We start from the raw sequence: 24,315 nt of genomic DNA on the forward strand, positions 1-24,315 counted from the left end.
GCTAACCTTCAATCCCTTCCTTCTGAATTGCTCTGCAGTGACCCCAGAATTGTCCTGATCTGAACTATTGCAAGCTTTAAAACAAACCCTCCACCTTTATTGCTGCGCAGAATTGAATGTTGCCACTGAATAACTTCTGCAATTGCCTGTTCCATGAATGCTCCTGGATATAAATGGCTGGTTTACACTGTTTATTTTGAAAAGATGGATATAACTAGACAGATTCATCACAACTATTTTCTCTGTCTTCCACTTGAGGCTTGTTGCCTGTTATCTTGTACCAGTTTAAATACCATGGTGTCTAGGAAATTAATGCTTTTCTTGTAAATTGTAGCTTCAAGTTTACAGGAGAATTGAAGATATTAATGAATTATTCAGATTCTGTCAGTGTGAGAGCCCAACCTCCCATATGAAAACACATAGAGAGGGCATTGTTACTAGGTAACAACATCACCTCATGAATTTCTTAGAAATTCCCCACAGTGTGGAAACAGGCCATTCAGCTCAACACCGACTCTCCAAAGAGCACCCCGACCAGACTCAACCCCACCTTTCTCCTGTAACCCTGTACTTTGACTATCTAACCCACCTAACCTCACACTACGGGCAATTTAGCATGACCAATCCAGCTAACCTGTACATCTTTGGATTCTGCAAGGAAACCCACGCAGACACGGGGAGAATGTGCAAACTCCACACAGACAGTCACCTGAGGCTGGAATTGAAACTTAGTCCCTGGTGCTGTGAGGCAGCAGTGCTAACCACTGAGCCACCATGCTGTCCTAATTTGCTAGAATGCAAAAGTATCCTTGAAGAAGATCTCAAGAGGAGTCCCCAAAGGATAAATTACTTTTACCCCGGCATGGAAAAACACAAGTTCACTTTACAGTCCTATCAATTCTTGTATATTTGTTACATTCATGTCAAATAAAAGAACATAACATTCTCTTTTTCACGCTGTCAGTATGGTTTGCTTACTCATGACCAGGAGGGCTTCTGTCAAACACACAGTGGCTTGTTTTTAAAGCCAGAAAGTGTGGGATCTCCCTAATGTAGAGCCCCTTTGCCTATCTTCACTGTTTTACTCCCATAAAACCATGGTGCAAGGTTATGGTACAAACACTTAGGAAGGTCAGCAACAAAACCAGGACTGAATGTACCAAGCTAATCATAGACTCATTGAATCCCTACAGTGTGGAAACAGGCCCTACAGCCCAACAAGTCCACACTGACCCTTAGAGCATCCCACTCAGGCCCAAACCCCATGACCCACCCACTCTACACATCCCTGAACACTACAGGCAATTTAGCATGGCCAATCCACCTAACCTGCACATCTTTGGACTGTGGGAGGAAACCCTCACAGACATGGGGAGAATGTGCAAACTCCACACAGACAGTCACCTGAAGGTAGAATGGAACCCAGGTTCCATTCTACCTGTGAGGCAGCAGTGCTAACCACTGAGCCACCGTGCTGCCCCAAGCTGCCAACCTTGTTCCCACTGGTTGATGAACTCCCACCAACACAACCTGAGGGTCTGCTGAAAAGCTTTGGAATACTGGGACCTTTATTTCTGCTGAGAATGCAGCTCAATCTCTACAATGAGTTGATCCCAGACAGCCCACTGTTACTGACTGTTACATCCTAATCTTGATCCAGCTCCCTTACACTGTCATTCAGTTAATTTATCCTCACAGCATTCTGTGTTACTGACTGTACCTCTACTGATATTAATCTGGCTCCTTCACACTGCCACCCAGTAATCTCCTAGCGCTCTGTATTACTGACTGTATCATTAATCTGGCTCCTTCATGCTAAAAATCAACTTTTCCCCACAATGTGACAGTAACTATCTCCACTGCTGTTAATCCAGCTCCCTCATGCTGTAACTCAGTGATCCCTCTCCCCTGCTCTGTATTGGCTGTATCTCTATTGATGTTACGTCAGCTTCCTCATGCTGTCATTCTGAAACCTCCCAAGACACTGTCACTGGCTGCATCTCAACTGATGTTATTTCAGTTTCCTCATTGTCGATCTCTAACAGTGTGCTCTGTGTTTCTGACCACCTCTACTGATGTTGCTCCATATATGTGACCATGAGTCTCTCATAAAGCCAGGAAACCTGCAAGACAATGTATAGAATGATGGGCCTCTTTGTATCTAGTACAAGAAAGCTCCCTCAAAGAAAATCCTAAAAAAAAACCTCTTCTCACCGTTAAAATTTAGTGAGAAAATGCAAAACCTGACAGCAGATTATTCACGCTACTGAGGAACTGCAAGTTAGCCACTGATGAGCTGGTGAGCTCAGTGTTTACAAAGAATGTAGACTGGCTGGGGGAGGGGGCAGCAGCCTAGCAATCAGATGGGAGATTCCACTCATCAGCTCCATGATACCACAGATGAGATCAGCACAGAAGATAGCCTCAGTATGGCGCCTGAAACTCTTGTTAGACAGAACATACTGTATCACTGTGGTCCTGGCAAACACACCACCACCTGAAACACCGATTGACAGATCAGTGTATTCCATGCTCAGGGCTCCTTAACCCTATCGCAGACAGATAGCTCCAGTACAGAAGAGAACCTGCCAGTTCCTTGAAGCTAGGAGAGGAAAGGGAGTCAATACTGTGGAAATTAAGGGACAATAATCATATCTTAACTCTTTTAGAAGGCTTCTGTGGTTATGTTGGCCTTGAGCTTACTACTCACAGGTCACCCCTCCCTCAAGTGGTGCAGTTAGTCAGCAGTTTGACTACTGGGAGTTCATTAATTCATAATCAACACCGTCCTACTCCCTATCAATATCAAAACTTGCACATTTTCCATCAGGAATCATTGGCCAGCAATTGAGAGTTTTAACAATCTGAGATTCGAATGAGACTTTGAAGATTCTCATTCCGTATATCCATCCTGTATTCCGTTTAAAAAACAAAATTAAATCGAATTTCCTTCATACTTATAATAATTTGAGGAGGTGAAAAGCTGCAGTTTAGAGCCAATTTTCACCCACAAAAGGAAACGTTCTGAACTTGCTTTGTGATCTTTGAGCAAACTAGCTCAGGAAGGTTCCACATCCTCTTACCGATAATAATTCCAATATTGAGCGCAAAATATGGCAGAGGCGAAGATCAAACGTTTGAGTTCTTCACAGGGCCTTAATTTCCTTCCAGCTACCAGTCCCAATGTCCCCCAACAATCCTTCCTGTCCTGTCCTCTCTGGTGATCTGCTCTAGTTTTCGGTCATCCTTCATATAAAGAAAGACAATGTGGATCTGTCGTGAATCTTCCTCCTCACAGTCAGATTCCACCACCTCCTGATATCCTGCCACACCCGGCACTTTTCCCTGCAACCGCAGGAAGTGCTACACCTGCCCCTACTCCTCCCCCCTCACCCCCATCCCAGACCCCAAGAAGACTTTCCACATCAAGCAGAAGTTCACCTGCACATGGGCTAATGTGGTATACTGCATCTGCTGTTCCCGTTGTGGCCTCCTCAACATCGGGGAAACCAAGCGGAGGCTTGGGGACCGCTTTGCAGAACACCTACACTCGGTTCGCACTAAACAACTGCACCTCCCAGTCGCGAACCATTTCAACTCCCCCTCTCATTCCTCAGACGACATATCCATCCTGGGCCTCCTGCAGTGCCACAACAATGCCACCCAAAGGTTGCAGGAACAGCAACTCATATTCCGCTTGGGAACCCTGCAGCCCAATGGTATCAATGTGGATTTCACAAGCTTCAAAATCTCCCCTCCCCCTACCGCATCCCAAAACCAGCCCAGCTCGTCCCCGCCTCCCTAACCTGTCCTACCTCCCACCTATCCCCTCCTCCCACCTCAAGACCCACCCCCATCTCGTACCTACTAACCTCATCCCGCCCTCTTGACCTGTCCGTCCTCCCTGGACTGACCTATCCCCTCCCTACCTCCCCATCTACACTCACCTTTACTGGCTCCAACCCCGCCTCTTTGACCTGTCTGTCTCCTCTCCATCTATCTTCTCCTCTATCCATCTTCTATCCATCTCCCCCTCTCTCCCTATTTATTTCAGAACCCCCTTCCCCCTCCCCCATTTCTGAAGAAGGGTCTAGGCCCAAAACGTCAGCTTTCCTGCTCCTATGATGCTGGTGGCCTGCTGTGTTCATCCAGCTCTACAACTTGTTATCTCAGCCCAAATAAACATTGTTTTAGAGACACTGGGAAAATGGGCTAATCGGGGCTCTTTCAAACAGTGACACAAACAAAAATTCTAAACTCTAAGCTTACCGTTACAACATTTTGGATAAGTATATGAATAGGAAAGGTTTGGAAGGATACAGGTCAAATGCAGGCAGGCGGGACTAGTTTAGTTGGGAATATGGTCAGCGTGGACTAGTGGACCGAAGGATCTGATTCCATGTTGTAGTCTACGACTCTATTCTGTGATGCATTTGTCTCAAATCAGCAGATCATTTCTATTATGGATAAGACAGTTCAACAGTGTAACATGGACCAGGTTGTAACAGTGCACACTGAGACACAGCTGGCTCTAACCATTTAGCTTAACAAGCCTCCAACAGATTGTTCCTAAGGCTGGACAACTTTAACTCACAATATTGTTTCACGTGCTCCTTTCCACCAGGACTGGAGCTCAGTTTCATTGCCATTCTCTGCACTGCTGAATGGAGCTGCAGTCTCCATGATCAGCACACAATTCATCCCCAGTGCAAAAAATATAGTCTGCAAAGGTTAGAAGCAGTTGGAGAAAAGCTATCAGAGCTAGCTTAGAGACAAGTTTCAGCCTGTAGTTTTAATTTTGGCAGGCACGGAAGCATATCGTTGTGACCGGGAGTCGGGTTTACAGGGAAAAGGCTGTTCCTGAATTAAAGCCAATGAGGAATGCAGGAATGCTAGTCACAGAATCTGGTGCAACGCAATCATCCCTTATTGATGCTCTTTTTAAAAACAAAAAAAAATTCTTTGAGCAAAATTCTTGAGGAAGCATTGGCCCAGCAAAGGAATAATTGAAAGTATATAATTAGTAGCATGTGGGATTCAAGTAAAGGAACATCATTCCTTCACTTCAACCATAGTGGGACCAGTGTTTTGGGTGCAGTGTATAACTAGAGTGGTACAGAGGGCTCAAACAAAACAGTGGGGACAAAGTCAAGTGAGTGAAGATATGATAAATCATAGGGAAGAGACAAGGCCTAAAAACAAGGTCACAATAGCAGTAATGACAATTAGAGTACAGCAGAAAGGGACAGAGCACTCAAACATAAAAGCACTCCAGAAAATAAGGCTAGAGCAAAAATAGTAAAAAGACAGAAGTGAAGGCTCTGCACCTGAATATGCTTAGCATTCATTGTAACCCAGATGAATTGTCAGCTCAAACAGCAAAAAATATGTATGATCTGATAGCTGCAAGGTGATCAATGCCGGGAGCTGAACATTCAAGGTTCCTTGACATTCTGAAAGGACCAGAAAGCTGGGAGAAGGTTGTGGTGGATCTGTTAATTAACAATGGCATTAATACAATAGTAATAGATGATCTTAGTTCTAAAGAACAGGATGTAGGTATCAGTTTGGATAGAGCTATGAAATAGCAAAGGTAAGAGGTCAATTGTGGAAATAGCTTATAGATCCTTCAGCAGTAGCTACACTGTAGGATGGAGTATACCGGAAGAAATACTGAGAGCCTGTGCGAAAGCTATGTTAATAATCATGAATTATTCTAATCTACATATAAATTTGATGAATCAGATTGGCAAAGGCAGTCTGCAAACTAAGTTCATGGGGGAGGGGGCAGGACTTGGGTAGTTTCCTAGAACAGCACATCCTATAACCAACCAGACAGTAGTCTGTTCTAGACCTGGATATGTACAATGAAATACGTTTAGTTAGTAACTTAATGGTTACAGAACCACTAGGTAGCAGTGATCATAACATCATTGAGTTTCAGATTCAGTTTTAGGGAGAGAAGGATGAGTCTAAGACTAATGATCTAAACTTAAATAAAGGCAGTTTGAGGGTGGAGCTGGTTAAAGTGAACTGGAAATTTACATTCATGCATAAATCAGTAGAGATGCAAAAGAATACATTCAAGGGGATACTTACAGAGATTTAATCGGAATTAACTATATTTCAACGAGAAAGCATGATTTTAGGAATAAAGATGAATTGTTCATGGCTAACTAAGGAAGTTAAAGACAGTATCAAACTGAAAGAAAATGTGAATGATACCACAAACATTTGAAAGGTCTGAAGATTGCACAAACTATAAACAACAAAAAAAATTGATAACAAATAATAGATGTAGAAATTGCGGTATGAGAGATAGCTATCTAGAAATATTAAAACATAAGAGCTTCTACGGGTATTTAAAAAGGAAAGGAGTATTTAAAGTGGGCATTGGTCTTCTGGAAAGTGAGTCTGGGGAATTAGTACTAGGTAATACAGAATAAGTAGATACACTGGATAGATATTCAGTCTGTCTTAATTAAAGAAAATGGAATTAATGCTCTTGTAATAACTGGAAATTAAGAGGTGAAAGAAAAGATGAACTTAACACAAACAGAATCATCAGGGAATTCAGAAAATTATTAAACTAAAGGCTGACAATCCCTCAGGTCCTGTAAGACTTCACCTTGGGGTTTCAAAAGAAGTGGTCACTCCAATAGTTGATGCATTGATCTTAATTTTCCAAAATTCCTTAAATTCTGGTAAGGCTTCATCAGATTGGAAAATAACAAAAGTAACCCATCTCTTCAAGAAAGATGGGAGCCAGAAATCAAAAAAATCCAGACCAATTAGCCTAATATCCATCTTTGGAAAAATACTGGAATTTATAATTAAGGAGGTACTTAATGCTGTTAAAGAAAGGTTCATGCAATTGGTCAGAGTCAACATGATTTTGTGAAAGATAAATAGTGTTTGGCTAATCTATTAGATCTTTGCAGAAATAACAAGCAATATAGATAAAGGTGAACCTGCAACTGTGTATACTTAGATTTCCAAAGGCATTTGACAAGGTGCCAAATCAAAGGTTAGTAAACAATACAGAGCTCTTGGCATAAGGGGTAATGTAGTAACATGAACAAAGGACTTCTCAGCTAACAGGAAACAGAAAGTAGATTTAATTGGGCCATTTTTGCATTGGCAATATGTAACTATTGTACTGTACTATTGACTATTAACTATTTCTAATCTAGTTGATGACTTGGATGAAAGAACCAAACGTACAATTGCTAAATTTCCTGGTGACTCAAAGATTAATAGAACAGGGCATAAGCAATCTCTAAAGGTGTATAGATAGGTTAAGTGAGTGGGCAAAATATTGGCAGGTGGAATAGGATGTGGGAAATGTAAACCATGTCTAGGGTGGTAGAGGAAGCAGACTGTGTTGATTCATTTACATGTAACTATCTTGGGATAAGGTATAACAGTAATTTGAAATGGGTAAAATGTGTTTTGGACGTACAGTTTGCAAGGTCCTCTACCAGTGGGGTTTTTCTCACTTCATGTCTGTGTCTGTGGTGGGTTAATTGATGGAGATCAGTTGCCATGATTATTAATGTGTACTGTGGCAAAAGATAACTTGACAGACCTTGGTTATATATCACTGAAGAATTTCTATGTTCCTGGTCAGTTATCAATGTTGCTGCTACTGCCCTGAACCATATGTTGAAGTAGCTGGAAACTTGCTGTTGACATAGTCTGGGTCTTTCAAATTCAATATCCACAACCCAAATTAGTTTGGTTATTAAGAAGTCAATACCTGATAAGCTTCCTGTGTACAATGCCCCCCTGCTGAACCTTGAAACGTCAATAAATCTCCTTAAGGACTCCTATTTGATGTCCAAGGTCAACTGGATATTGCATATTCAGGGACACTTGGAAAATGTTTGATTAAACGGCCCAAAAAAAAGTGAGGTTGCTTAACAATAAGAATTCAGTGTTTGTAGGAGCCTGATTGAGATGTTCAAAAGCAAATGGATAGAGCTAGTGTCATGTCAGTGTCATGTAGACACTTTAAAAAAAAATTGTGAAATTCTGAATTTTAATATTTGTGGGCTCAGGGGTATTCTTCCTGAAGAACAACAGGCGCTCCTTAAAATCAGAGTCTATAGGTGTGAGGCTGAAAAAGCCCAGCAGGTCAGAAAGCATCTGAGGAGCAGGTAAGTCAACGTTTCGGGCCGAAACCCTTCATTAGGACCTTGTTGGCACAGAATAACAGCCTGTCAATTTTCTGGCCTCGCTCTCAATTGCCATGCTCCAGCAAGACACCTGTTTGGCAACTGCAGCTTGCTGGTGGTACTTAAATGTGATCTGATCCCAAACGATCTCATTGGCCAACTCAGCACTTGGACAGGCATAGGAACTTATTGAGGGTTAGCGCTGGCACACTTGGGCCAATACATTCTTCCTGGCTGTGATAAAGGCAATTTTTCTAGGGTATTTGATTTATCTGCAATAAAGAAGACTAAGAGGTGACCTAAGTGAGGTATTCAAAATTATGAATGATTTTGATGGTGACAGGATGGATATATTGTCTCCACTAGTTGTGTCAGTAACCCAGGGTGACAATTTGAAGATTGTGAGGAAGAGAGCTTGGAGTGAGATGAGAAGAAATTTCTTTATTCAGATGTTGGGATTTGGAGTGTGCTGCCTGGGAGACTGATGAAGGTAGATTCAATATGAGGTTAAAAGAAGAGAGCTGGATGTATATATTAAGTAACAAAGTTAGAGGGTTGTAGAGAATGAGACTAGTTGGGTAGCGCTCTCAGGAGTCAGTACATATACATTGGATTCAATGGCCTCTTCTATTACTGTAAAATTCAATGATTCTAACAATGAGATGAATTCGGGTCACCACAGAAGTTCCCATTGGAACAAAGTGAAAGTTGCCATTGTCGGCTGTCTAATTAGAGAGAGATAACTGGCAGTGAATGTAATCTCAGGGTCACCACACCTCGGGTGAGGGACAAGGTTAAGAAGGTAGTCTCCATGGTAACCTCAGCTGGAGTGGGAATTGAAACAACACTGTTGTCATCTTCTCCACATACATTATTTTCAAAAAAAAATCACTCATGACTTGTTGGTGTTTACTGCCCATCCCTAGTTGCTCTTGAGCAGGTGATGGTGAGCTGCCTTTTTAAACCACTGCAGTCCTCATGATGTAGGTTGACCCAAAATACTAGCATTTTGACTTAGTGACAGTGAAGAAAAGATGATTTATTTCCATGTCAGGATGGTGAGTGACTTGGAGGGGACATTATAGATTACCATGTATCTGCCGCTCGAGATGGAAGTGATCGTGGGTTTGGAAGGTGCTGTCAAAAAGGAGCTTTAAATTTCTGCAGTGCATCTTGTAGGTGGTACACACTGCTACTACTGAGCATTGGTGGTAGAGGGAGTGAATAGTACCACATCCGCAAGCAATCAAATGGTCTGCTTTGTCCTGCATGGTGTTAAGCATCGAGTGTTGTTGGAGTTGAACCCATCCAGGCAAGTGGGGAGAATTCCATCACACTCCTGACTTGTGCCTTGTAGATGATTGATAGGTTTTCGGGAGTCAGGAGGTGAATTACTTACTGAAGTATTTCTAGCCTTTGGCCTGTTTTATAAGCCACTGTATGTGGCAAATTCAGTTGAGTTTCTGGTCCATGGTAAGCCCAAAGATGTTGACAGTTGGGGATTCAGTGATGGTAACACCATTGAATATCAAGGATGGTGGTTAGATAAGCTCTTACTGGAGATGATCACCACTTCACATTTCTGTGGCGTGAATGTTACTTGCCACTTTTTAGCCCAAGCCTGGATATTGTCCAGATCGTGTTGCATTTGAACATGGACTGCCTCAGTATCTGAGGAGTTGTGAATGGTGCTGAACATTGTGTAATCATTGGCAAACATCCACACTTCTGACCGTATGATGGAGGGAAGGTCATTGATGAAGCAGCTGAAGATGGTCGGGCCTAGGACATTACCCTCAGGAACTCCTGCACAGATGACCTGGAGCTGAGATGATTGGCCTCCAACAACCAAAACAGTCTTCCTATGTGTCAGGTATGATTCCAACAGCTGACAGTTTGCCTCAATTCCCATTGACACCAGTTTTGCTCAGGCTCCTTGATGACACACTTCGTCGAATGCAGCCTCAATGTCAAGGGTTATCGCTCTCACCTCACCCCTAGATTTCACCTCTTCTGTCCATATTTGCACCAAGGCTGTGATGAGGTCAAGAGCTGTGTGGTGTGGCAGAACGCAAATTGGATGTCACTGAGCAGCTTATTGCTGAATAAGTGCTGCTTGATAGCACTATTGATGATACCTTCCAATGGCTTTACTGAGGGGGTGGTAATTGGCCTGGTGAATTTGTCCTGCTTTTTGTGTACAAGACATACCTGGGCAATTTTTCACATAGTTGAGTATATGCCAGTATTGTCACTATACTGGAACAGCTTGGCTAGGAGGACATTTGTTCTACTTTGGACAGGCAGTGGTCCACTCATCTCCTTCCCTCCCACAGATTATTTTCACATATTTCCTTGTTAGAAGTTGTTAAACTATCACATCAGGCAGATTAATTATCATCCTATCGTCTTAAATGTTCTGAGCGTTCATTTGAATGCTGCTGTGTCTTTTTTTCAATGTTGAAACTTTTTGTCTTAAGCTCGTCCAGGCAATTTGCAAGAAGTACCAATGTAGAAGGAAAACAACATTTATTTTGTATGGGAGGAGAGTGCTGATTGGTTGGCAAGTAAACTTTGGTCGAGGCATTACCCTCGAGAAGGCACCAATAATGGTGACTGACAATTAACTGTCAAACCTTGTTCAAATTTTAAGCCAGGCAGCTTGACTCTGATCAAGGCAATGCCAGGGAACCAGAAAATGCTTATCACCTGTTTGGTAAGTTGAAACAGGTGCAGTTCTTTGTGTCTGCAAAGAACAGGGCTCTGTGCATTAAGTTATATAACTCCAGTACACACAAGGGTGCCACAAAGTGAGCCCGGCTGACAATCTCAAATTAGTTAGCATAATTCTTTGCACAGTCTCCAGTCTTCTCTTATAGGAATATGGAAACAGGAGAAGGTCATTCAACTCCTTGAGCCCATTCGGCTCCTCAATGAGGCTATTGTCTAACTCCACATATGGCCTTTGGACCATTTCCCTTAACACCTATGCTTAACAAAAAGTTATCTATCTTAGAATTAAAATTAACAATTCATCTAACATCTGCTGCTATTTCTGGAAGAAAGATCCAAATATCTACCACTCTTTTGTGTGCAGAAGTGCCTCCTAACATCTCTCCAGAATGGTCTGGCCCCAATTCCTTAGACTATGCTCTTGTTCTAGAATCCCCAACAGTGAAAATGGTTTTTCTTGATCTACCCTGGCTTTTCCAAGTAAATATCTTAAAGACATCTACCAGAGCATCCCTTTACCTTCTAAATTTCAGGGAGGGGCGAAAAAAGGCATAATTTATATAATCTTTCCTCATAACTTAACCCCCGAGGTGCAGGTGTCATTTTTGTAAGCTTGCATTGTGCTCCCTCCAAAGGCCAAAATTCTTCCTAAGGTGTTGTGTCCAAATCCGCTCACAGTGCTCCAAGCGGGACTTAGATCAGGTTTTGTTTAACTGAGCAAAGAGTACAAATGTTGTTCTCCCTTTACATTGGCATTTCTTGTGAATTGTCCTGATGACTGCATGACGAAAAGCTTTGACAAAATATCTTTCTTGAGCAATGCTCAAGTTCTGTATCAGCAAATGACTAATTTCTGTTTTTTTAAAAAAATCACCAATTCATGACTCTAACAGGCGATTGTTTAATACTTCGCTATGTCATTTGTAACTGAAGGCGTTCGCGCAGTTAATTTAAATCCATTAATGCCCATATTAAAATAATGTGCAAAGAAATGCCAGATGAATGTATCAAATAGTCTTAAGCTGTTGTGAGCACTATTAGCTTAAAACTAAGGGGAAACTAATCAGACTCTCTACTGAGAGAGTTCCCAGGAACCTACCCTTCGCTGCTGAGAGGATGCTTTTCGTTTTCTATCTTTTTTTCATTTTTGTTTTTGCAAATCACTAGAAAGCTATCTGCCAGGACTTGATGAATTCTCTGAAAGAATCTGAAAAATGATAGATTAAAACAATTCAACAACTTGGCAGAGCCCCTGCTACAGCTTCAGTGTAGGCCAAAGCCTCTCGGATTACTTTGCAGAGATTGCTCTTGATGACCCCCGTGGCCTCTTGGATGACAGCCTCCTTCGTGCTTCAGGCAGCATTGTTTTTTTCTGTTGCTGGCTTCTCACTGAGTCTAATAGTCTTAACACAGAAAATAGGCTTGGATGTACATGTCCATCAGTCTGCAATTAGTCTCTGAGTCTCTGCAGCTGGAGCCAACTGGTGAGTCCCGGTAAACAGTCAGGAGACGGTAAACAGATCACCGGAGCCTGGAAGCTTTATCTGCTGCTGTTAGTCTGGGACAGAGATGACTGTGGACTCTGCAAATCCGTCCTGCTGACTCCCTGACTGACATATAAAGTAACACCTAATAATAATTATACTGACTTATCCGATCTCAGGTCAGTTGTCTCAGAAATCCTTTCGACCCCTATCAAGAGCATTACTGTTCTTTATCATTTTACTTCTTGACAGGAGAAGCTGGATTTCCTTTGTAGAGCACTTTTTCTTTCCAGGGATGAGGGCTACAAGCGATAGGGTTGGATTCACAGCCACTGTACCCAAACTACCAGCACTTGAACAAAATTGGAAGATCCACCAATTCTGGATAATGGTGAACTTCAGGAGAAGGTAGACACGCTGGTGGGAAGGGCAGATGACATTTTACACAGTGTAGCCAGAAGTGGAATACCTTAGTAGGAAGACTGAGGAAAGACAATATATAAGTTAGCATATAATCCAAAAGCATTGGGGGCTCTTGTGGTGCAGTGGTAGAGTCCTGATCTCTGAATTAGGAGGTCTGGTTTCAAGTCCTACTTGCTGCAGAGGTGTGCCAAAGCATATTTAAACAGGTTGAATCAAAAGTGGATGCAGGTACTTTGAGAGCTGGGGTGCATGAGCATCGAAGATGACAAGGTAGATTGGGAAAGTGGTTAAAAGCACATGTATGATCCTACAAATAGAGTCATTGAATATAAAGGTAAGGAAGTTGTATTCAAAATTTTTAAAAGCAGCGTTTGACCTCAGTTACAATATTGTGTCCAGTTCTAGGTACCACACTTCAGGAAGGCTGGGAACAATTTACAGGGGGTGCAGAAAAAATTTGATAGTTACAGTGATGATGGACTTCAGTAATGAGGACAAGGAGAAAAAACCAGAGCTGTTCTCCTTTAAAGGAGAAAAGGTCACGTGGTGAGCTCAAACTGCCAGGTATCTGTTCTGAGTTCCATCGTGAGAGCCTTCAATGTCTAGTTTGTTCAACACAGTAAGTGAGATAAAAAACTAAATGTTAATGAGGTGCATTATGCCATTGATAAGTCATTCAACAAGCTATAATTCCGCAGTGACTGGCAACAAGCCGTTATCTAGTGGAACAGCATCCCTCACTGTTTGGTGAAATTATAATAGATGGAGTGAATTGCTCCCAACGTCAAGATAGGCCTGACTGGAATTGTCATCCGATTCTACTACAAATCGTGTCTTAGCCCACGTTGCTCAGATCCGTATAAAATTCCATGCTGTGGTTCTTTTAATATCCCTATGTATGAACGTACAAATTAGGAGCTGAAGTAGGCCACTTGGCGTCTCAAGACTGTTCTGTTCAATAAGATCATGGCTGATTTGATTACTCCATACTTCCACCTCTCCCTTTTGTCTCCTTGCTTATCAATTGTACCCACACTGGTTCCAATATAGTCAAACACTGATGGCTGATACACACTAAGGTCATCTGAGCTGGGAGTGCTCGATGGTAAAATTGGAACTCCCATTTCCTCTCTCCACCTTTTTGTTGTCAAACTTTCCTGCTCCAATACTGTATTCAATGAACAAAGAGCAGAGTCTGGAGAACTAAATCAAGAACCATTACCAAATTAAAAATTAATGGTATTCTTCCATCAAACGAGCAAGAGACCCTTCCTTCCTCATGATAGCCATGACGTTTAGCCAATAATAAACACAGCAAAACATAGAACATAGAACATTACAGCGCAGTACAGGCCCTTCGGCCCTCGATGTTATGCCGACCTGTGAAACCAATCTGAAGCCCATCTAACCTAAACTATTCCATTATCATCCATATGTTTATCCAATGACCATTTAAATGCCCTTAAAGTTGGCGAGTCTACTACTTTTGCAGGCAGGGCATTCCACGTCCTTACTATTCTCTGAGTAAAGAATCTACCTCTGACATCTGTCCTATATCTATCACCCCTCAATTTAAAGCTATGTCCCCTCGTGCTAGCTATCACCATCCGAGGAAAAAGGCTCCCACTGTCCACCCTATCTAATCCTCTGATCATCTTGTATGTCTCTATTAAGTCACCTCTTAACCTTCTTCTCTCTAACGAAGACAGCCTCAAGTCCCTCAGCCTTTCCTCATAAGACCTTCCCTCCATACCAGGCAACATCCTGGTAAATCTCCTCTGCACCCTTTCCAATGCTTCCACATCTTTCCTATAATGCGGTGACCAGAACTGTACGCAATACTCCAAGTGCGGCCGCATCTTGGCACTTTGAAGGAAGGAGGAAAGGAGCATAAGAGATCCAATTTTAGCCATTCCTTCCTGAATATGTGCAAGGTGAAAAATGTCTGAGTGTTCTTGCCAGGCTGCTTGATTAATGCTGAGTGTGATTTTTATCTTAACTGATTATCAAATTGGCTACAGATCTTGGCACAGGCAGGCAGGAGCTTTGTGAATGCTATTCAAATTAAGACTTTTTGGTTAACGTGTAAGGAAAACTTCTTAGGATTGTATGTAGTGTGCCTCAACCCAAATTGGTAGAACCCACATTGATCACCAAGATGGCATAATTAGTGAGTCATGAGAGACAAAACCATGAACAGGAGCAGTATAAGAGATGGAGGAGGTGTAATTGATTTGGATTTATAATCCTCATGTAATGATTTGAGGGCTGTGCCTGAATTTTCGTGGAGTCAGGCCAAGTTGGGAACCTACATCTAGAACTACTGTCCCTGCAGAAGCAGTTGGAACAAGTAATCAGGCATGCTTTTTTTCCCCAGATGGCTTCATTATGAATGCTTGGCTGAGCTCCAAGAATGGTAACACATTTAACTTTCAGGAGGCATTTTGATACAACTTGCAAATGAATGTTGTTTTATTGACTAACCTGCTCTTTCTTTGCAGTATTGTTCTTTTCCAATGCCTGTATGCTCATTTATACAATGTTAAAAGATGTGAAATGAATGATAACTTTTTGCTTTTAATTGCCTGAATGCTTGTAGTTGACATTTATTTGAAGGTGTAAGGTGAGCAGTATCTTTGCAGGTTAGCTTTTCAAAGCCTTTTCCCTTCTTGTGTACATTTCAGGATCTGTTCAAAGACTTGCCTAACTTCCCAATAGCTCATTGGTTCCATACACAGCAGATACTGGGACAGTGGGTATGGGGTATACATGAAGAACTTAGAAGGGGCATAACATATGAAGGGATAAGTGGTGCGTGGTGGGGGGTAGGGGATGATTGACTAGGACATGAGGACTGGATTACAATATTCTAGAAAAAAAGGCAGACCTTCCAGCAGTCTCTGTTACCACCTTGGATCTGGTTCCAGAGGCACCAGACCTGACTCTATTCCACTTCTACCTCCCCAGAATCAAAGTATGGTGGAATGGGACCTCCTTGGTGAAGATGGATTTGCCAAAGTGGGAAAGTTCTCGAATCGTAACTTTCCATCTCCTTCAAGAAAATCTGTCCCAGTTAGTTGAAAATGCTAAGAGGACAACTGGCAAATTTGGATTTAATTATAGAAATAATTGGAAATAAATAAACAATATCAGTAAATTTAACTTTGAAGTTACTGGATTGTTGCAAAAAACTTCAACTGGTTTATTACAGTCCTGTAAGGAAGTAAACTAATCTTGTGACTCTAGCCCTACACCAATTTGGTCAACACTTCACCTTCTTCTAAAACACCCTTGAGCTTTTTGTTTTGGGCTGGAGGCCTGTGACCAGTGGTGTCTCAAAGGGATCGGTGCTGGGTCCACTTTTGTTGTCATTTATACAACTGATTTGGATGAGAATATAGGAGGCATGGTAAGTTTGCAGATGACACCAAATTGGTGGTTATAGTGGACAGTGAAGAAGGTTATCTTAGATTACAAAGAGATCTTGATGAATTGCTCAATGGTCTGAGGAGTGACTGATGGAGTTTAATTTGGATAAATGTGAGGTATTGCATTTTAGTAAAACAAACAAGGGCAGGACTTATTGTTAATGGTAGGGCCCTCGGTAGTGTTGTGGAACAGAGAGACCTAGGAGTTCAGATACATAATTCTTTGAAGTTTGCATCACAGGATGGTTAAGAAGGCGTTTAGCACATTTGCCCTCACTGCTCAGACCTTTGAGTACAGGAGTTGGGGTGTCATGTTGGTGTTGGATGCAGGATGTTGGTGAGGCATCTTCTGGAGGACCTTGTGCATTTCTGGTTCCCCTGCTATAGGAGGGTATTATTAAACTGAAGAAGGATCAGAAAAGACTTATCAGGATGTTGCAATATAAAAATAGACTGGAAAGGCTCTGACACTTTTTCACTGGAGCGTAGGAAGTTGAAGGTGATCTTATTGAGGTCCATAAAATCATGAAGTGCATAGATAAGGTGAATGACTAGGATCTTTTCCCTGGGGTTGGGGAGTTCAAAATTAGGGACCATATTTTTAAGATGAGAGGAAAAAGATTGAAAAGGACATGAGGGCCAGTGTTCGTGTGTGGAATGAACTGCCAGAGAAAGTGGTAGATGCAGGTACAGTTACAACTTTTAAAAGACATTTGGATAAGTTCATGAATAGTTTGTAGGGATATGGGCCAAACACAGGTGGAACTAGTTTAGTAAGGGAACATGGTCAGCATGGACTGGTTGGCCCAAAGGATCTGTTTCCATACTGTATGACTCTATAACAGTTCATGCCAATGAGTATGGACAGTAAGCAAGATAGAATAGCAAGATATACGGTTTTGTCGTAACAGCAAGAGTTAAATTGGATTAAGTCATAGTCTGGACATACAAAGATATCAGACTTAGCAATGAGGTGTTGGCTGATGTGAGAATGGAATGTTAATTACTGGAAGAATGCCAATCTGTCTGGGGAACACCAGGGGAGTGTGAAAGGAGAATAAGTCTCTCTGTAAGAAACATCTAAAGGAGATAAAGAAGTGAACGTTTTGAAGGACATCTGTAGTCATTCATGTGTGTGGAATGTCCGGAGAACAATAAACAGATAGTGATATTAATGAGCAAGCATTGTAGAACCAAGTGGTTACATGACTACTGAGATGCTTGTGTATTAACCCTATGTACATGTGTACTAATCATGTCCCATATAATTAACCATGACATATCACATCAGTGTACTATCAGAACCCCACCTGATCTTGTACTGGGAATACCATGAATAATCAGAACATTTTGCTTGATAATCCACAATTAGTTCTTTCTTTGTGAAGACAGATGACACCAATTCCATGAATTCTAAAGGTAACATATAACTTTTTATTCACAAAAGTTATTCATCAGACATCCCTTTTGAGTCGACACGCCAGCATTAAAAATGAAGGGTGAGCATAATGCTTAATTCAAGAGAATGAAGGTGATGTACTATCCAAGTCGTCAGCATGATGGCTTGTACAATCCTTGTTTGCTTCAACCAATCTCTGTGTTAGATTTTTCTCTTGCACTACAGAAATTGCACTTCCTTTCTGGCACTCACTGCTTCCAGCGACACCTCAGAAAACCTGGGGAAACTTTATTCTTTTAGCAACTGTTTTCTACAAGTAGACAAAATTTTAGAAGTCAAAATAACTGATTATATTGTGTAAATGTAAGCTCCATTTAAGAGGAATATTCATTCCTTAAATAACGGCCCAGGATTTCCAACAGAAATTGTGAGACGTAAGTAGATAGTTCCAATTGACCTTTGTGGGAGCCTAGTCCCTTCTCAATATACTATTACCAGCCAGGGTTAAAATCAAATGAATATTCTGATAATCAGCTACTAAAGCTTGTGGTCATGTGCTTTACTTTTGAGGCAGACAGTATAATTTGATTTATTGGAATTGCCTATATTGGTTCCACTGGAAGTGAAAACTGAAGGCTCTTAGAAACATTCAATGCTCATTGCATCTAAACAACTAAAACATAAGCAAAATATTGTGGGTGCTGGATACCTGAAACAGTACGCATTGGAGAAACTCAGCAGTCTGCCAACACCTATGGAATTTCAAAGATAAGCCATGTTAGATTCAAAATGCTGACTGTTACACTCTCTGCAGATGCTACCAGACCTGCTCAGCTTCATCAACACTTCGTACGTTAACACGTTTTAATTATTGCCAATTGACTAAGAAAATGAAACTAGAGGGCACAAGTTTAACATAAAGGGGAAAGAATTAAAAAGGACCTGAAGGGCAACTTTTACATAGTGTGTGGTGGGTGTGTGGAACGAGCTACCAGAGGAAGTGTGGAGATGGGTACAATTACAACATTTAAAAGGCATCTGGATGGGTACATGAACAGGAAGGGTTTAGAGGGATATGGGCCAAATGCTGACAAATGGGACTAGGTCAGATTGGGACGTTTGGTTAGCGTGGATGAGCTGGTCCGAAGGGTCTGTTTCTGTGTTGTATGATTCTATGAGAAGGAAAATTTAAGATGTGTTGATGGTTTTTATGTCTCCAAATGTTCTACAGTAACAACTGGGTTGTTTAAAAGCAACTTTTAAAAACGTTTCATTCTCCTTAAAATAAATATTTAGGACATAACTGTTTGTTGCTCATAATGTTTTGAGCTAGAGGGGACATTTTCTGCTGTTTCATTGAAGTAGTCCCATTTACGTAGTTGCAGAATTTGGAAAAGTAATGCATTATACATTATTTCAGAAGTTACCCAAATTTCCCTATTGTAAGAATTTAAAACAACATGTTAGGATGATACAGGATCATTGAGGGGAAACACCATCACCTGCAACTTCCCCTCAAGCCACGCATCATCCTAACTTGAAGGGTTCTTTCAACGTTAGTAGCTAATAATCCTGAAACTCCCTCCCTACTGTGGACTGCAGTTGTTTAAAGCATCAACTCAATTCCACCTTCTCAAGGGCAATTAGGGATGACCAATGAATGCTGGCCAAACCAATAATGTCTTCATCCTACGAGTTGAATTTTTTAAAAAAGTGCTTTTGTGCATTGCAGTTTCTAGTTATATTCTATAACTTTGTAAATTCTTCTCAGATAATATAATTGTGAAATCCCTTTACTCTGATATGGATATCACAGAGTAGAGGAGTGACATTCTAGGGGCTAACAATCAGATTCACTCCAGAGATGCAGAACTTAAACTCCGACTGCTTGGTCCTGTAAACTGTAGCGCCAAATCTCTGTTGGGTTCTCTAATCTCAAGTCAAAATCTCAGAAGAATGCCTGGGGGAATGTTTGTTTATTTGTTGACCTCTTGGTAAAAGCAGATCAAAATTAATGGAAAAGGCAGGTTAATGTTGAGGCTTGGCTTTTCCTCAGAACTCTGTTGTAAGAGATCACTTTGATGTTGACTCATTCTTAACCTTCAACATTATTAAAAGTAGAAATTCTTCATTTTAAATATTTAAATTAATTTAGCCCCTCAATCTAGGCACCATCATGACTGCCCCTGGGCTTCTTTAGGATCTGAAGCTAGGGCAGCTGGTGGATAATTTGCTTAGTCTCAAGTTTTGTTGGCTTTGATCGTTGCAGGTGTGCATTTTAAAGAATCCAGTTCACAAATTAATGTAATAAACAGGGATATAATTCCTAATGAAAGAAACTGAATGCATGATTCAAACTTTTGTTCCTGAGGTGAATGAGCTCACCGTATCCACCATAGGGAGGAAGAAATGCCCCAAACCATGAGAACAAAACCAAATATCAAAGAATTTCAGATCATGGAAATCAGAAATAAAAACAAAAATTGCTGGAAAAAGTCAGAACTGTTCTAAAGGGTCACTGGACCCAAAACATGAACTCTGCTTTCTCTCCACAGGTGCTGCCAGACCTGCTGAGTTTTTCCAGTATATTCTACTTTTGTGCCCAAATTATAGGATCTTTGTTATGGTGCAGATGCACAGTGAAGTCTGACCTACAGGAGTTGCTGAGTGCAGAGGCAGGCTAGTTCAAAGACCATGACATATCAAATCACCCAGAACTCAACATAAATCCTACTTCAGGAGGCATGCTGAAATTTGTACAAGGAACCTGTGATAAAATCCCATTCAATAAATGTAAATAGCATCAATTACATGATCCTTTCTAAAAACATTTGTTTTCACAACTCCACAAAGACATTCATTTCCACAATATACTTAGAACTGGCAAACTATTCATCACACTGTGATAATGACAAGTTTTGGAAGCAGTCAAACTGCAATATTGCCATAATTATAGTCATTAATGTTAAGTCAATAGTTAGTATTTTTTTTAAAACTCAGATATGGGCGTTTTTTATAGTTAAAAGGGAGGGGATTTAAATAACTTCAAGTTTGGCAGTTCCACAGACATTAGCTACCTTATGAGCATTTATGCCAACTTTAGAAAATCACAACTCACCTTCACAATAAGGCTCTCGCTCCATCAAAAATGGGATCTGATTGAACTCAGCACTGAGTTCAAATGGCTTTGCTATATGCACATCATTTTGAGTCATGCCCTTCCCATTTCCACTGCTCCTCCTGGCAAAGATTGGAGAATCAGAAATAGGGGTGGGTCTTCTGAATTGAGGACATTTGGAATTCCCTTCCCTTTAACACTAATGACAATGATCTGGGACACTCAGATCCAGGTGAAATTTCTGGATAAGGGTCTCCACAAAGATCTACGTCTATGATTTTTTAAGAAAACATAGTCACAGGATGAGGTCAATGCTGACAAAGTGTTATTTACCTTGTGAAGTTGTTGGTGATGGGCCTTTTTCATCGAGCCTGTGTTGTCTTTTTGCTGATGTGGTCCACAGTGATGTTAAGGAAGTTCCTTGATTTTGACCCAGTAATGATGGCAATATATGCCCAAATCAGGCTGATGTGCAATTTGGAGGTAGATGCTTTACCCACGGTTTTGTTGCTTTTGACAGTAGAGGCCGCAGGGCTTGAAAGGACTGTCAAAGCTACCTGCCAGCTCAAAGTCTCAAAAATTACTTTCCTTGTCAGATTTAAGATATCAAAGTTATTTTTGGCTAGAGTTATAGTTGGCTCTAAAACACGCCAAAACAAAATCTATCCAGCATTTAAATCGCGTTACTCAAAAAGTAATTAAATTGTGCAGTTACTGTCATGAGCAGGTGGCATGCAGAACAAAAAGCAAATATTTCTGAGGGGAGTGGTGGGGGTAACGGGATGGAATATGCCTTGGACTGCTGAAGAAATAAACCTCCCTCTGTACTTACAAACCATTTCAGTCTATAAATTTATCAGTACCACAAAGTGACTATGGGTTTACTTGAGATTTTGCTGGTGCAAAAGGATAGTCCTATGGCTTAAATAATGATAGTCATGTTACTGCTTGACCTCAATATCTGTATTTACCTGGACAAGACCCATATTCAGGGCTTCTTGTGGATAATAATATTTCTAAGGAGGTTTTGGTGGTTGTCTAGTTTGGTGTTAATGAAGAACTGCAGTTTTAAGTTCCCTCCGATGCTGTACAATGAGATTTTAGAATCACCATTATGCCACGGTTACCAATCTATAGCCTCCATTAAAGAAGCCAATCCAAAACTACTCAGGGCCCTTTTACAGTTAGGGATGTTACACTGCTCAGTAAGTCTCAATTCATTTGTCCATCTGATATAGCTAGAACAAAAGGCATTCTGCTCATTTCATGTTTGCACCATAACACGATGAGTGAGAAAGTTTACTGCTACTATACGTCTATATAAAAGAATAAGATGTGTCTTTGGGAAGATGGGTTTAGAAAAAACAAAAACCACATTGTACCCTCAATACGGCAACAATTTCAAAATTTTCTGAAAACATGACCAAACAAAAATGCCACTTGTGATTTAAAACAATGCCCCTGATATGGGTGGAACCAAGCTCAGCAATTCATGAATGGTAACGGTCAGAGGCATTTTCCTTACAAAACTCCAAAGAAACAAAAGGTCTGCTTTTCTAAGATTCAAACTCACCAAACCCTTCTACAGTGAACAATCACAGAAAAAGGTTGGATAGAAAATTATTTGTTTAGACTGCAGAACTTTTTCATTTGTGCATTAGTGCTAGGATGAGTGACAACCATAGCAATCCCAATTCATCCACACACCAGTATCAAATGCATATTGTTGACCGAAACTCCACAATATGGACTTTCCCGGAAATTTCCACTCTGCCATCATCTGTTGAATTCCTATTCCTGTTGTTTGACTGGGAACCAATGTAAGTCAATAAGCATAGGGCTGATAGGGGTATGAGGCATGGAACAACTAAGAGATGAGCATCGGAGTTTTGAACAAGTTTTGGCAGAGCATTATATCTAGAGACTTCCTATCCTTTGACTGCCAAGTGGGTTCCTTATATTAAAACAAAAAGCAAAAATGCAATAGCAATTTGTGGGGTTAGGGGCTGGGACCTGACAAATTTCTAACTTGCCCCTCACTCTGCCAATTTTACTTAGTTTAGATGCAGTGAATCAAGTTTTATGAGGGATAGAATTTGGGAGACTAGCTAGAATTGTGTTGGACTGGTGAAGTCTTGAGGTAACAAAAGCTGGGACTGGAGCAAAGTCAGGTATGTTATGGAGCGGAAACACATGGTGACAGTGATTCCGTGGATTCAAAAGGATAGATAAACTTTCTGCTGGTGGGGGTAATCTAAAACAAAGGGGCATAGTCTTAAAATTAGAGCCAGGTCATTTAGGACTGAAATCAGGGAGCACCTTTCACGTGAACATCGTGGAAATCTGAAGCTATTGATTCCAAAGGCTATGGATGGTGTGTGTAATTGAAATTTACAAGACTGAGCTTTTCATTAAAGCAGGAGATAGAGTTAAAACATAGATTGGTCTGGATCTAGCTGAATGGTGGATCAGGCTTGAATAGTCTACTCCTGTTCCTATCTCCTCTGTCTGCTATTTTGGGAATGCCTGGACAAGAGGATCTGTATTTATACTTCACATTTAAAGCATGAAGATATCAGGGAGAAACTAAAAACCAGGGGATAAGGAAGACAGCCTCTATCAAGGAAAGCACCAAATTGTAGCAGTCCAAACTTAAGTTTAAGTACAGCAAATAGGAAGAAATATGATTTAATAAAGCAGCAGTGGTGTAAAACAAGCCAAAACCAAGCCCCAAAACACAAAGTAGCCTCAATAAGAGTTTAGGGTGGACATGTTAGAAACTTCTACTGGCTAAGCATCTGCACAACTGCATTTTTCTGCCGCTTTCAAGGGCACACGTGCAATGCTGGCCTTGGTCTAACTGTAAAAACATACTGAAATGCCTGGGCAATGGCACAAGCAATTGTACTAACGAGGTTTGTGCAAGTCCAATGGAAAAATGGGGCAAGGACAAATGCGGAACAGAGTCAAAATTCAGTTTTCCACTGCTTCTGGGCCTGGAACATGCATTTAATTTCCACCACAGTAGTTACAGCGAATGTTACTTTTGCAAAGCATCAAACCAGAAGCTCCCAACACCCAAAGAAACATTCTTAATACACAAGAACTCAGGCCATTCACTGCATCTAAACTAAGTAAAATTGGCAGAGTGAGGGGCAAGTTAGAAATTTGGCAGGTCCCAGCCCCCAACCCCACAAATTGCTATTGGGTTATTGCTTTTTGTTTTATTATAAGGAACCCACTTGGCAGTCAAGGGACAGGAAGTCTCTAGATATAATGCTCTGCCATAACTTAGCTGCTACCTCAACACATACGACAGACCTTCCTCACAAAAAAGATTTTATTTGCAACCAACTTCTCTTCCTGCATTGGGTGCCACAGCAGACAGACAGAATGGAAACAAAAACAGACATGTCTGGCAGCATCTGTGGAAAGAAATCAGTTCGCGTTTTGGGTTCAGTAACCCTTCCTCAGAACTTAGAACAGAATGGACATTAATATGATTCTGAAAGGGTTAATACTGAGGAGTGCCATAAGCACCATCTAACATGAT

The 24,315-nt window shown here is 41.1% G+C and overlaps 2 protein-coding genes across 2 annotated transcripts in view; one reads left to right on the forward strand and one right to left on the reverse strand.

The window, feature by feature from the left end:
• The window catches only part of LOC109918955 (erythroferrone-like), a 106,397-nt gene extending 90,510 nt beyond the window's left edge, over positions 1-15,887 (forward strand). The window contains exon 9 of the transcript XR_007263526.1: positions 15,785-15,887. The gene's annotated coding sequence lies outside the window, so the exon portion shown is untranslated. The remainder of the gene's footprint in view (positions 1-15,784) is intronic.
• A 1,769-nt stretch (positions 15,888-17,656) lies between these two features.
• Positions 17,657-24,315, reverse strand: part of LOC109913485 (integrin-linked kinase-associated serine/threonine phosphatase) — a 57,954-nt gene continuing 51,295 nt past the window's right edge. The window contains exon 12 of the mRNA XM_048604279.1: positions 17,657-17,921. The gene's annotated coding sequence lies outside the window, so the exon portion shown is untranslated. The remainder of the gene's footprint in view (positions 17,922-24,315) is intronic.

Source organism: Rhincodon typus, chromosome 13 (assembly GCF_021869965.1).
Source record: "Rhincodon typus isolate 14 chromosome 13, sRhiTyp1.1, whole genome shotgun sequence".
Lineage (NCBI taxonomy): Eukaryota > Metazoa > Chordata > Chondrichthyes > Orectolobiformes > Rhincodontidae > Rhincodon > Rhincodon typus.